Here is a 15,502-nt window from a genome sequence, read left to right on the forward strand (position 1 = left end):
CTCTTGTGCCTTAATATGCATAATTGCTACCTTTTCAGGCATCTGAACTGCTTCCAGCAGCCGGATTGTCTCTTGCACATTTGAGGTTCTTTCCTTGCGAGGTCAGCAGTCCCCTCCCTTTCCAGATGTCTCCATGTGCATGCACGACTCTGAATGCATACCTCTGTCGCAGTTGAGGCGGTCACGACACAAAACAGAGACCACAAGCAGTCTCAGTTGGCAACACTTTATTAATGAACATGGCTGATCTTTTATACAGTTTCCAATTGTTTACCCTTCTTCTACCTTAACTATTGGCCACAATAAGTCAATACCATGCTATTGGTGAAAAGTTATAGTGACTCCACCTAACTTTCTAAAAATGCTTTGTCCAGCTGCAGAGTGCTCTTATCTTTCTTCTCTCGATCTCCTTGGTTACAGCCTTGGAGAAAGCTCCTTATCAGCTGCTTCTTACTTCTCGGCTTCTTCTCGCTCCTTTAGCTAACAGGTCTGCTGTTAGCCCCTTCCACATACCTCAGGTCTGTATAGATGTTTATTCTCTTTCCTTTTGACATTTCCAAGGCATGGGTCAGGGCAATTATCTCTGTATTTTGCGCAGAGGTGTCTGTTGGAAAGGGTTTAGACTCTATTACCTCTCTGCATGTAGTCACTGGGTATCCAGCATGTCGCTTTCCATTGGCAACATAGCTACTCCCATCAGTGAACCAGGTCTCTGCGTTGTCCAAAGGAGGGTCCTTTAGTTCTGGGCGGCTGGAGTAAGTAGCTTCAATGGTCTCCAGGCAATTGTGGTGTACTGCTTCTCCTTGATTTCCACTGAGAAAAGAAGTTGAGTTGACAATATTAGTTACCACTATCTCTACATCATCTTGTTCTACCATGATGGCCTGGTATTTCAAAAACCTCTGTGGTGAAAGCCAGTGGCCACCCTTTACTTCCAGTACAGCAGACACTGTGTGGGACACCAGCACAGTCATCTTCTGTCCCAGGGTAAACTTGTGTGGCTCTTGAATATTCCACATGACTGCTGCTACGGCTCTGAGGCAACCTGGCCATCCTTTGGCTGTTGCATCTAGTTGCTTGAAAAAGTAAGCAACTGCCCTCTGATATGGATCCAAGTCCTGATATGGATCCAAGTCCTGAGCCAGTATTCCCAGGGCAATTCCCTGTCTTTCATGGGAGAATAGAAAGAATGGTTTACTTACATCTGGAAGTCCCAAAGCTGGAGCTGACATGATGGCACACTTTAGCTGGTGAAAGGCCTGTGTGGCTTCCTTTGTCCACTGGAGATCTCTGTTTCCATTGGCAATAAGAGCACAGAGGGATCTGACAAGCAGTCCATAATTATAAACCCACAGCTTGCACCACCCTGCCATGCCTAAGAGGGTTCGGAGTTCCTTCGTTGTCTGGGGTTTCAGGGTTTGGCATAGGGCTTCCCTGCCCTAAAGTCTGCTGCTCCGCACTCACTTCTTACCCCAGGTAGATAACCTTCTGTTTCACTGCCTGTGCCTTTTTCTTTGATACTCTGTATCCTTGGAGTCCTAGGAAATTTGAAATGCTTCTTCCTGTGGAGTTTCCCAGGACACTGGATCTTTGCAAGTTGTTCTCCAAACAGTGGGGGAATTTTTGAAGCTTTCAGGCACATGGACCATGTGAGCTGGGTTTTGCACCCGCTTTTAGGGCTTTCCCATTCGAATGCAAAAATTTTCTGTCTGGCTTCGCGGATAGGGAGGTAAAGGAAAGCATCTTTCAGATCTAAAACAGTAAACCAGGTTAGCTCAGGTGTTAGATAAGTTAGTAAAGTATATGGATTTGCTACCACAGGATATAAATTCTTTGTTATCTTATTGACAGCCCTCAATCCTGTACTATCAATTATTGGGCTGTTTTCTTCCATATCTTTTTTTTTTTTCAGGGGGTACAGCTTAATTCTCACTGGTTGTGTTCCTTCCTTAAGCTTGATTACTATGGGGGGGCATTCTTCACACTCCCTGGTACATCAGAGGCCCATACTCCTGAAAATAAGTGTCCTAATATCTCTTTACTATTTTCCTTCTTAATTTGAATGGCTGTTCATGTTAAGCCTCACACCTTTATATACTTTTGATAATATACCTCCAGAGTAACTTCCCCATTTTAGAATGTTTAGTGAAATGGTCATATACAAAAACTTGTAAATACACGTTACTTTAAAAGCTTGCAAAAGTATGCCTTCTCAGACTGGCCAGTTGTTCCCCACAATACAACATAATCATTCTCCACAGGTACTAAAGCTTTATTTAAAACTGAATATATGGCTTTTGTGTCAACCAAAATTCCACCCTTTCCCTTTCTTCTGGTCTCACTGCCTCTTGCAGAGGGATTTGTTACCTCCTAGTTCTGGATGAAATTGGACTGCCAGGAGAGGGATGGGTGTGAATGGGTATACCTTTGGAGCCTGAGTCCTCTTCCCTTTTGGGGAGGTCTTATCCTCCCTTACCTTAGGAGGAGGCTTTAACAAATCATATGTACTCGTTTTGCCAGTTGTAATCGCTTTGTGTTTCAGCATTATGAACTTTGTCTGATTTCACATGTTGCTGTCTTACCCTGCATGCTGAAAAACACATTTGATTTGCCTTCTCTTTGTTTTTTTTTTCTTTTTCAAGAGCTAACACCAGTGGGTCAGGGGGAGCTCTGAACCCACAGTTACTCTGCCATTCTGGGTGATTCTTTAAGGCGAAAAACTTATACTGGCAGCTTTCTCCCAGTGAGCCCCTCCAAAAGAGGCTAGTTCAGGAACCTCTTTCCTATGGTTAGTTCTCATTATTTCCTTCTCCTTATACTATCTTGTTTCCACCTAAGCCTCACAGTGTCTTTTCTCAGTTTTTCTCACACACAGACCTCCAGGTGGCAGGTATCAGATGTGATCCTCCACACATAAGCTTCAAGATCTCAGGTTCTGAATTGGCTTGATCGGGAACCTTCAATTTACACTTGGAGCATAGAACAGCATTACCAGTGCCTCTCAAAAACTCTGCATTGCACACAAGGTGCCAACCTCTCAATGCACCAAAAACTCATGGGAATTGCCTGCAGGCTATTTCGTTTATCACTTTGGCATTTATCACTTAACCTCTACGGCGGGTTGTTTTCAGTCCAGACTTACTATATTACCAGCTGAAGTCCGATAAAGCCTCTTTATTTAAACTCATGCATCTCCTCTATCTAAACTCTGTTTTACAAAATCTCAGTGTTTTCCAGTTCTCTTCCTGCACAATCTAATGAAAGCATTGTTTCCTCTGACAATCCCTTTACTGCCTTGCAAAAGGCTGTGCCTGTTACAGCAAAAACTCTGATATGCCCACCAACACAGACACACCCATACCCACACACAACCCCCCTCCGCCCCCCCCCTCCGTCTCAAATTCACAAGAGTCAGGGCTTGAATTGCTGTTGGAGGGGAATTCCTGGAATTCCTTTAATTTGTTTTACCACAGTTAAACATAAATCACCATACTGTAGTTCTTCTGTGTAAAATGCTACACTTGTTGCAAACAAAATCCTAAAATCTCCACAAACACAACTATACAATCCCGAGAATCAAATTACCACAGTGCGGGGGAAGAACCAGAACCACACAAACACACTGGGGAAAGGGTTATCTCTCGAAGTGCCCACTTTTCTCAACACAACACAGCATACAATACTTCAGCATTTACTCACATCAGCTTTCTCTGGTCCTCACACACTCTGGAAACATTCAAAATAACAGCACACAGTAAAATTCCAGGGATCAAGTCCAAACTACTAAGGCAGAGGAACCTTTTGAGTTCATCTAGTCACGGCTAAAATGTGCACAATCTACACAAATCACCACCTTTAAACACAATAAATGTCCTCACCCACATTTCTCCACTTGTTCCATTTCTCTGTGGGGCACTCCCTGCCCCCACAGCCTGCCCCAGCCGGCACCTCAGGCCTCACTCAGCTGCTTCAGGCACAGGTAGAACTCCCCCCCCAGGCGCCCAGGCAACGTGGATACACTCACTTGTTCACTCTCTCTTTCATACACCACACACTCACACGATTATAAACACGTCCAGACGCCACAAACACACATGAGTTCACTTGGCTCACCCTCAGAGCCACTAGCAGCCGTGGTATTGAACAGTGAACCCCCGTTTCTAGTCCAGCCACTCTATTGGCCAGGTTGGCCGCTCTATCGGCCTGCAGGCACAGGAACAAGACTGCCCACTCAGACGTCTCTGAGTGACTTACTCAGCACTCCTATCTCTCTCCCCCAAAGCCCCTCAATACATACTGTATGCTCCACACACCAGCAGGTCCTTGTCCGTCTCTGCAGGAGGCAAGCCGAGATGAGTGGAGCTCCTCTGGGAAAATCCCGGGGTGCGTCTCAAGAAGTCCGTCTTCCCCTCCACCCCTGCGAGGACAGAGACGGTCTTCTGGCTGGCCTCGCCAAAATGAATTATGGAAAAGGAAACAAACTCCACAACTTTTGTGAAAGCTGTAAAGCCGGTATGCTTATGACAGCGCTGGACAGGTGGGAATCATTCCCCTTAAAATGACATGCATGCCTCTGGGAACTCCAGATCCTTTTTTATCTCCCTCTCAAATACATATGCATGCAATTTCACAATAGGTTCATACATATTCATTCTACTGATTTTGCGTGACATTTGCCACTAATTTTTTATCAGAAAGAATTCCTGGGTCATTCTGCCCTGTTTCCTGCAGCAGCCTCTGTCACTGACATATTTTCTGAAAAATACCTTTGCCAGGATTTTTCTCCTGAGAAGCTGAGAGGCCTCAGAAACGAAATGTAAACAATAATTATCTGATGGCTGTGGAATGTTGTCTGGAGATGGTTTACCAACAGGTGCATCTTTGATTGGGTGTCATGTGGATTGTTTTTACTTGATGACCAATCACAGCCAGCTGTGTCGGGCTCTCTGAGTCTGTCATGGGTTTTTTATTATCATTCCTTTCTAGCCTTCTGATGAAATCCTTTCTCTCTATTTCTTTAGTATAGTTTTAGTATATAATTTTCTTTTAATATAATATCATAAAATAAGAAATCAGCCTTCTGAAATATGGAGTCAAGATTCTCATCTCTTCCCTCGTCCTGGGGACCCTCAAACACCACGACATGTGGTGACCCCGAGTGAGTGACAGCCCCACAAGCCTCTCCATCTGTTTCAGAGTTCAAGCCCCCCCCCGCCTTATCTCTGTCCTTGGCTGAAGCAGTTTCTTAGAGCATAGGCTTTTTGTGAGAACAGGCAGTCAGACTAAACAGCTATGTTTGCAAGCTACAGATTTAATTCAAAGATGCACATTTCACCCAAATCAAAATGGATTTCTTCTCTCAAAAATTTCCACTCTGTCTCAATGATAACTTCGTACTGGAGGATTACAGGAGTTTGAATACCATTTCCGTATGAAGGGCAGGAAGGTGCCTTAACACATGGTTGTTTGGAGGTTTTTTAGTGCTAAAGTTGGCTTAGGGAAGATCTAGCAGAACAATCCCTCCTAGAAGGGGAAAGAAAATGTGTTGATGGTTTGTCCAGATGCCTACAAAAGAAAAAAGAAATTTAAGAGCACCTGGGGACACCAGGTTAAAGGTTGTCAGGTTTAGGAGGTGTTTGGCCGCTCTCGAGCAAGCGGCAAGGTTTCAGGGCCTGTGGCAGGGGCTGATTTATGGGGCTGATCCAGCGCGGCAACTCCCAGTGTTCGCCCACCCAGTGTTGACGGCGCAAGGTGTGGTTTACATGGGGCACCGCTAGAGTTGGCAGCTGACTTGGTTGTGTCAGGGTCCTGAAGGGTGTGGGGTTGCCAGATGCGCTTGCCAGCCTGGTTTGCCAGGGTGAAAGGGAGGCGAGGCACACCCCCAGAGTCCCCGTGCAGGTGGCTGTCTGAGAGTCCCCCCCCTCCGCTCCTGGAGTGAGCCGGGGCCGCTGCAGTGCAGTGGCAGCAGCGGGGGAGGGGGGAGGGACAGCGTTGAAAGTGCTGTTCTGAAAAGAGGGAGAGAGAGGCTGATGTAGTATTGTCTTCCTCTTGTCACTGTCCCTATGCTATTAAGAAGTCCTTTTCAGGTACTACTGAAGCAGCAATCTGAACTGGGAAAGAGGGTGGATTCATGTCAGCAGAATCAAAAGACTTGTGAAGGAACCTGAGGAATGGACTATCACATCTAAACCGGGTGATACCAAATTGGCTTTCAAACGGGGACTGGGTGGCAATGGTTTAGGAAGACCCAAATGATCCAAGGAATGTACAAAGAATCACACCTAATTGGGAAATAAGGCCAAGCTTACACCAGTGGTTTCAAGTACCACCTGGATAAGCCCTGAGACGCCTCTGACACTGCTGTGAGAGACAGCTACTCACTTTTAAAAAATTCAAAAAGTTTACTAAACCTTAAGAAAATTACAACAAAAGGACTCCTTCTTTCTACCTGTCTTAGACAAGCCAGGCTGTCTGATGGTAACAATACGGGGGGGGGGAGGGGGGGGAAGGGGACTATGGGGAGAACAGAGGACATCTAAACTACACTAACATTGACACTGTTGAGTCAGGAAGGGAAGAAAAGACTCCGGTCTTCAGAAGGTGAATCAGAAGGCGTTTAATAAAAGTAGGGGGTCTTTTTATGTGACTCACTAAGGTGAGACTTCATTGGTCTCAAAGTAAAAACCTCTCACACTATTGGTGAACTATGAATAGCACACCCTGGAGAACCATATCTATAAACAACAGTTACAGAAAGAGAGATAATAATTGTTTTAATTCTTTCTCTGAGCTTTCTCACAGCTTCCCAGGAAAATTCTGGGAGAACTATGTCTCTCTCTGTTCAGAGGATATGTGATTACCACAATAACCTAAGTATACATCAGTAAAGCTTCTCTTAATATTCACACAATATTCATCCTTTAATTGCAAGAGCCAATCATCTCATTATCCATCTATAACACCTCCTTGGAGAGGAATACTTCCACTTCAAACAGGAGGATCAGGACTGTTTCTGTCAGAGAATTCTCATATTCTGGCCTTGGTCTGTGACATACAAAGAGGAGGAGGAATTACAATTTCCATCAGTGCTATACTGTATATTCTGTTTCATTCATCCCAATACTGGACATGCTAACTGGGTTATATGTAAATGTTTAAATTGTGGGAAAAATTGGTATTATAGTTCACAAAATTGACACTCGTTGCAGGAAGTGACGGGTACTAAATCTATCCCCTATCCAGATAGAACTCAAAACAACCGAAATAATAACTTTGTTTTGTGGATGGGACTTATTTGTGCCTGTTGAATGGGAGACACATGAGGAATGCTGGGAAACCACAGTTAAGGAGAGTCAAAAATTATTTCCCTGGAAATTTGTAAAAAAGAAGTGACAGGGGAAAAAGAGGGCAAGCCTGGGTTGACCACTGTACTCGCCACCGAGAAGATCGTATACACCTGCTGTGGGTTGCAACCCCATAGTCAGGGAAGGTGGGGGTATAAACCATATCAGACCTCTGTTATTCCTTTTTCTGTCACTCATTTGTTGTGTTAGGAAAATTAATCCACAAATATCAGAGGTTTATGTCCAAAAAGGAGACAAAGGAGTACTTTTACTTTATTTGAATAAAGGGAGAGGCCATGGGGCATTCTCCTGGGATCTCTCAAATTTTTAGAGGACGCAGCCTCATTTTTTATCCTAATTTCCCGTCTGCATTATCCTTCTGTCTTTCCCCATTGGCTGAGGTACTTGAGAGGTACAGACTTCCCAAAATGTGGAAGAGGGGCTTCTTTTGGTCCAGTCATCATGACTAAGCATTTGTTATCTTAGGCAACTGACCACCAGGGAGGCCTTGCAGGCCCTGTAGCTGCTACAATCTTTCAATGTTCAATTTCATTTATCAGCAAACCTAAAGTTTATTCATAAAAGCAAAGATATTTTTCCATTCATCAATCATTGGCATCCTTCCCATTGTTTCTTTTATCTCACAGAAGACCCACAGCTTGTTAAGACAAATCCATCATTCCTCTCAATCTCTCCTCTTTTATTTTTTTAATAATTGTCTTTACAAATGTTAGCTATCATTGACTTAATTTCCTGTTTCTGGGTCTTTTTTGGTTTTGCACTTATTTGCAGTGACATCAATTTCTGTCCTTTTGTAGCCCTCACTGGATCACTAGGTATGGCTATTACCTGCATCCCTTTGATCACATGTTGAATAAGTTGTACTAAGCAAGGGATTGTGCATGGTAAAAAGATTAGAGTTGCTACAGCACATAAGAGGATAAAAAAGCATTTGCTTAACCCATAGTCCACCAGGTAACCACAAAAACATGTCCCATTCCTGTCCTTTCCATGTTTGGACCGGTACATGAGGTAACTTTCTTATTCCTTTTGTTATTTGTTTCACCGCCTTTCTGTTGTCATCTATTTGCAAACAGCAGTTCGAGTAATTTTATTTGCCACACACTCCCCCTTCTTCTGCTAATAAATAGTCGAATACCATCCAATGTTGAAATATTGCATTTCTCATCTGAGTAAATTGGTCAGCAAGGAGGTCAAGAGCTGCAAAGGTCTGGTTCATTATTACTTCAAAGACAGCTTGTAACCTAATTATCTTATTTAACTTATAAATGGATTCTCTGGCACCTGATAATTCATTAGGATTCCATGTGGCTGGTCCATAGTGTTGTATAATTTGTTCAGGTGGCCATTCATCTTCACCCCACTTTTGGGTGCTCCCTCCAACCAGGGACAGATCAATTGACTGCTTTTCTCTAATTAGATCATCATATACCTTGATTCCTAACTGATTTCCCTGAACTTGTGGTAGCAGAAAGAACAGTGGTCTAATATACCTTTGCATAACATATCCCTGACCGGTTTGGGGGTAACCTGTGGTAAGCATATCAGTCACAAATCCAGTAATGCCCTTTTAAAGCCCAGGTCCCGTTGGCAAAGGGACCTTTCCAATTTTCATCATCAATGGGTGAGTCAAAATACAGCTTGCTTCCTGGGCCTAGTGGTCCCCCAACAATGGTTGCCCTGCCATAAGAATCACAGTATTTGCATTTCCAAGCTCCCACATGAGGTTTCCACCTGCAGTTACATCCCAGGCCTGTTTTGTTAGATCGGAACCAGAACCTATTAAAAAGGGCTTCAGTATCATTTCAGTGTTGCCACTTGCACTGATCGTCACCAACAACATGTGTCCTACTTGTAGAATTATCTTGGGGGCAGCTTAAAAATAAGGGGCAAAAAACCGTATCCTTCCCCACTGCTTTACAGCCTTCAATATCTTTTGGTAATTATGGAAGGAACACCTTTCCCAGCTACCATTAGTGAGCTTAACATGCGTTTGATTCCATCTGCCTTGATATCTGGAACAATCATAAGGAGAGCAGTTGGGGGTCCAACAATCTAAACTCAAAGATAAAGTCCAGTCACAAATACTTTTTCCCACATATATGTTTCCTGTTCTATTTAGGCAATAAATTACTCTTTCAGAAGAATGAAGCTGCCATGGACTTCCTTCTTCATCCCAAAATCCTGTTCCATTATGGATCTCACTCAGAGTGCTAACCCACCATTTAGGCTCGACTGGGCTGGCCACCCATGGCCAGCTTTCAGATCCCCCTGGCCCTCCACAGACCCAACAATTGCTAAGGTTAAAGGTTTTTGCTACTCCTTCTCCCAAGGTTAAAAAAATTCTTTTCCCACTTTTGGCCCCAACCTAACTGACAAAATAGGAGTATTAAGAGAAACATTCTAATTGTGTAATCTAATCTCCTAACCTAATTTTCACTTTCACGTTGTCTTCCACACCACCTGTGGCAAGAGAAGGCACAGAAACAGCTTAACATAAAGAAAACAATGACAGCGAGGATTGGCCCCCAATGACTGGAGATGCGAGAGGAGGGATGCCCACACAGATTATTTCAGCAGGCAGTCTGTGGATAGGCACACAAGGCTTCCCCCGATGTCAACGCACTGGGTACTGCTCCAGTCCACTCCTGTGGAGTGTCAGTCGCAGCTTCCTATCCTCCTCCAGCTGAGATGTCCTAATCTCCGGGCCCTCAGAGACCTTGACCCGAGTGTGATGGGTCTACCTGTGTTCAGCTGTATTGACAGCTGTTTCTGTGGTCAGCAACACTTGGAAAGGTCCATGCCACTTCGCCACTAGGGGTGCTTCTTTCCACTCCTTAACTAGGACCCAATCTCCTGGCTGGATGTTGTGAACAGCAAAGTCCAAAGGCAGGGTCTGTGCCAGCTGAGCTTCCTGTCAAAAAGATTTCACAAGAGACAGTATCCTGGCCACATATTGTTTCAAATATGCATCACTTATCTCTACCCCCCTCCCCTTCACTAGGCTGAGAATTACAAGGGTAAGGAATTCCAATCATCAATTCAAAGGGAGATAATTTAATATCTCCCCTGGGTCTGGCCCTTATTCTTGCCAAAGCCAGTGGCAAGAGACATACCCACGGCATCTTAGTTTCTATCACCAGTTTCAGAAGGTGTTTTTTTATTTCTCCACTCATTCTTTCAACCCAGCCCAAACTCTGGGGATGCCAGGGGGTATGGAGGTTCCATTATATCCCTAAAGCAGTCATAACTCCTTGAAAAATTTTTCCTGTAAAATGAGTTCCCCTATCTGAGTCTATTGCTTCCACAATCCTATATCTTGGAATTATTTGTTCCAAAAATACTTTAATAACTGATCCTGTAGTTGCTGAAACGGCTGGAAATGCTTCCAGCCACCCTGTTAACTGACATACTATTACCAGAAGATATTTAAATCTTGCCACTTGGGGTATTTCAGTAAAATCCACCTGGCATCTCTGGAAGGGATGTACAGCCCAAGGCCTCCCTCCCCTGGACAGTTTCGTTGTAACTCTGTTATTGGTTTTAGTACAAATAAAACAACCCTCAATAGCTCTCTTTGCCAGAGTAAAAAGACCCACAACAGCATACCTTTTGAGGAAGGCTTCTGCCAGTCCTCGGGAGTCCCAATGACTCCCTTCATAGAGTTGTTTTAACAATTGTAAGGCCAGAGCTTTTGGTATCCACTGTTTACCATCCCTTGTAAACCAATTATCCCCTCTTTCCTCTGCCCCACTCTTTTTAATTATCTCAAGTTCCTCTGGTGGAAAAGACAGTTTCTCTGGCAGCAGTGCAGTTACTGGGAGCGAAGGGAGCATCTTAGAGATTTTTGACAACAATGCAGCTTTCCGAGCTTCTTCATCAGCCAGTTGGTTTCCTATTACCTCCTCCGAGTACCCTGCCTGGTGCCCCTTGATGTGTATTATTGCTAACTTTCTTTGGTAAGTTCACCACCTCCAATAGGCGAGAGATTAAGTTCTCATGAGATAACGTCTTTTCACTGCAGGTTAAAAACCTCTTTCTCCCTATAGTTTCCCAAATGCATGGATCACCCCATATGCATATTTAGAATCAGTAAAAACATTCACTGTCTTGTCCTGGTATAATTCACAGGCTCTCACAAGGGCATACAGCTCTGCTGTCTGAGCTGACCAGGTGGGCGGTAACCTCCCCCCTTCCTTTAATTGCCTTCCATTCATGATAGAGTATCCTGCAAATCCTTTCCTTTCTATGACACTTGAAGATCCATCAATAAACATATTTTCTCTCTCAGGCCAGGGAGCAACCTGCAAATCCTCCCCAGCCCGGGGTCTGGAGGCCAACCACCCGAACACAGCCATGGGTCTCCTCTTGGTCCCCATCCCCAGGGCTGCCCAAACAGGAGGCTGGATTAAACCCCTCCCCAATTCCAAATTCTAAATCCTCCTGTTTCATCAAACTGTTAAAAACGGGATCAGAGTCCTGGTACTAAAAGTGATTTCAGCATTTATTATAAAAAAATAAGAAAAGAGTAAAGCAAGGGGGACTGTGGGCTGAGCAGGAGCGTTCCCATCGAGGATGCTGCAGCGCCAGCACTGGCTCTTCTTGAGTAGCACATAGATGTCCCTGATGTTCCAGGTGGAGTGGCATGCATTCAGTGGGTCAGGAGCCCCTTTTTATCCTGTTTTTTGTCTGTTTGGATTGGTTTATTTTTGGATCCTTCATTTGCATGAAGGTTTAAGGCACTTGATTGGCCCATTATAGTTCTGTCCAGGCTGGTTAATTTTGCTTGGGGGGTGGTGCACTTTACTTAGGTGTATTATGGTACGTTGAGTACCGTATTTCTTATAACTACCCTATAAACCCCCTTTACAATAACCAAACTAATAGTACATGCTTAACAATTCTCAACTATATTACAACAGTTTCTAACCTATTTTTAACAACATTGTAATAACCAAGCACTGGTCATCCACTCAGAGGCTCTCTCAGCCAACAAAGCTTTAATCTGATGTGAAATTTCAACAACCAGACACCCTCCCCTTGTTAGCCCTTGAGCCTCAGCCACCATCAGAGCTGTGGCTGGACAGTTCTGCAGACAATGGGGTCAGTCTCTGGCCACCAGCTCTAACAGCTTAGAAATAAGCAACAGGCTGCCGTGTTCCCCCATGCTCTTGCACCAAAATTCCTTTATCATGATCCTGTTTAATATCCACATATAGTTCAAATTCCCCCTCCTAGTCCAGAAGAGCCAAGACTAGGGCATCAACCAAGCCATCATCCAATTCTCCAAAGCTTTGCTCTCCTTCTGGTGTCCACACCACAACACCAGGACTATCCTGGGTTAAAAAGTCACACAAAGGTCTGGCCACAACAGCAATGTGAGAAATAGCCACTCACTTTTCTTAAATTTAGAAAAGTTTATTAAACCTTATCAAAAATACAACAGAAGACTGAATAGAGAAAATGTTATGGCACCCAGAGCAAAGGATTTTACCCATAATGTGCTCACCCACACAACGGAGGTTTCACCTTTTAACCCTTTAGCCCCTCCCAAAATTCTGTCCATCGACGACTTCTTCACTGTCCAGTGGTGGAGTTTGCTTCCTTAAATCTTGATTGGAGGTCAGATGTCACCTTAGTGACAAGCCAACCCTCCCAAATATCCCAACCCTGGCTGTCCCTTGATAACAACGCAAGGAGGTTAAAAAACCCCAAACTTTTCTTAACCTATATACATGATATTTGTCTGTTAATGGTGAGAGTCAATCATTGCATTACTCATCTATCACAATCCCCCTTTTCCTTTTCTACAGATTATTTGGCTCAAACAATTTAACTCAATGAGTCATACTAGCATCTGTTGATGTGGGCAAGGACAGAGGGAACCAAAGGGAAAAGAAACAAGAAATTTCTCTAGTCACCCTTATCCAGAATGAACAAAAAGTCATTACAGAGGTCGGCTATGGATTTTACCCCCATCTACCTGGCCTATGGGGTTGCTACCCATAGGAGGTGTCTCTTAGTGGTGAGTACAGAGGCCAACTCTGTCTTGCCCTCCAGTCCCTTTTGTATTCAAAGACAGTTGGGGAAATATAGAGGTCCAGTATGGCCTTTTGTCCCTAACTTAACATGTCTACAGGGTTGTTACCTGCAGCAGGGCTATGGAGCCTTTTCGGTAGCAAACAAAGGGGCCAACCCGGTCTTGCCCTCCTTCCTTTGTCTATTTTCTTAAGAAAGTTGCCCCATCACCTTTTACGGTCCCTTGTGTACTTCCCCTCAACAGATGCTTGTATTTCCTTCTCATTAAAACATGGGGGAAAAAAAAACAACAAACGCAACAGTTCTTAGGCTGGCTGGTAGAAGCTTGACTCTACTTTTTGGGTGTCTTGGTGTTTTTCTGGTTGTCTCTTGGTCTCTGCTTGAGAGTCAATCTCGTTTCCCCCGGCTTGGATGTTACAGTCAATTCTTTGGGTTCTTCTACTGGGTCTTTGTTGGTGTGAGTCCATCCCTGCTCTGCAGTTCGCACGGCTGATTCGGTGGTGAGCAGTACCTGAAAGGGACCTTCCCACTGAGGAGTTAGATGCTGATGTCTCCACGACTTAATCATCACCCAATCTCCGGGATTAATAATATGGATTCTGAAATCCAGGGTGATAGTTTCAGGAATTGCCCCTTTCCGTCTTAGCCATTCTAAGGTTTGTGCTATAGACATAACATATTTCTTGGCATTCGTTTCCCCTTCCTCAGAGGTGGCAACCTTCTGGGGTGAGGTCAGGAAGGGTAACCCAAGCATCATTTCATAGGGTGACACCCCGAGATCTGACCAGGGTTGGGTCCTAATTCTTAATAAGACCAAAGGGAGACATTTTATCTATGACATTTGGGTTTCAGTCATCAGCTTAACTAGAGTTCTCTTAAGAGTTTGATTTATTCTCTCAACCCGACCAGAACTCTGTGGATGCCATGGGGTGTGTAATTCCCATTTTACTCCCAGGGCTTGAACAACTTTCTGCAATATCTTCAATGTGAAATGAGTTGCCTAGTCTGAATCAGTCCTGTTTACCATCCCATATCGGAGAATGATTGATTCTAGAAGTGGTTTACTCACAACATTGGTATTGGCTTTAACAGTGGGTAGTGTCTCTACCCAATGAGTCAAGTGATCTACTATCACTAGCAAAAACTTCCACCATTGTACCTGGGGAACTTCAGTAAAGTCTACTTGGATGTTTTGAAAGGGTCTTATGGCTAGTTCTTGCCCTCCTCTGGGTGTTTTCCTCATGACCTTCTTATTTACTTGTTGATATATCACACACTGTTCAGTCACCTGCTTAGCTATCCTGAAAATTCCTGTGCATCCCCAATGCCTTAGAAATTGATCACTTAGCACTTGTGTACCCCAATGTGTTGTCCCATGTATGCCTTCCAACATTTTCCTGGCAAGGGGCTTATTCAACATTTGCCTCCTATCTGCTAATCTCCACTTTCCTTCTTTATCTTTCTTGGCTCCTATTTTGAGGAGTTCTTCCTCTTCTGCCCCACTAAACACTGGGACCTCTTGTATTTCTCCCATGGGGGTTAACACCATCATTAGGTTTCTGTCCCTGATTCTGCTGCATTTTTAGCTTCCAAATCTGCTAAATTGTTCCCCTGGGCCTCTTGAGTCATCCCTTTTTGATGTCCTTTAACATATACTACTGCTACTTCCTCTGGTAATTGGAAGGTTTCTAACATTTCTAAAACAAGTTTTTTGTGAATCAGTCCCTTTCTCTTTGAATTTAATAGCACCCTCTCTTCCCAAATTTTTCCAAAGGTATGCACTACGCCAAAAGCATATTTTGAGTCTGTATATATTGTTCCCCTTTTCTGTGCTAATAGTTCCAGAGCTCGTTTTAGGACATATAGCTCACACACTTGGGCTGACCCGTTGGAAGGTAACTTTCCCTTTTCTATGGCTACCAACCCTTAATCCACTATAGCATACCCTGATACCCTGTGCCCCTTTATTACCCATGAAGATCCATCGATATACAATTGTTTCCCTCCTTGGAGTGGTTTATCCGTTAGGTCCTCTCTTACTCTAGTTTGTTAGTTCATAACTTCTAGACAATTAGGTATTAATTCCTCACTTGGTGTCG

This window comes from Melospiza melodia, chromosome W (assembly GCF_035770615.1).
Source record: "Melospiza melodia melodia isolate bMelMel2 chromosome W, bMelMel2.pri, whole genome shotgun sequence".
In the NCBI taxonomy this organism is placed as follows: Eukaryota; Metazoa; Chordata; class Aves; order Passeriformes; family Passerellidae; genus Melospiza; species Melospiza melodia.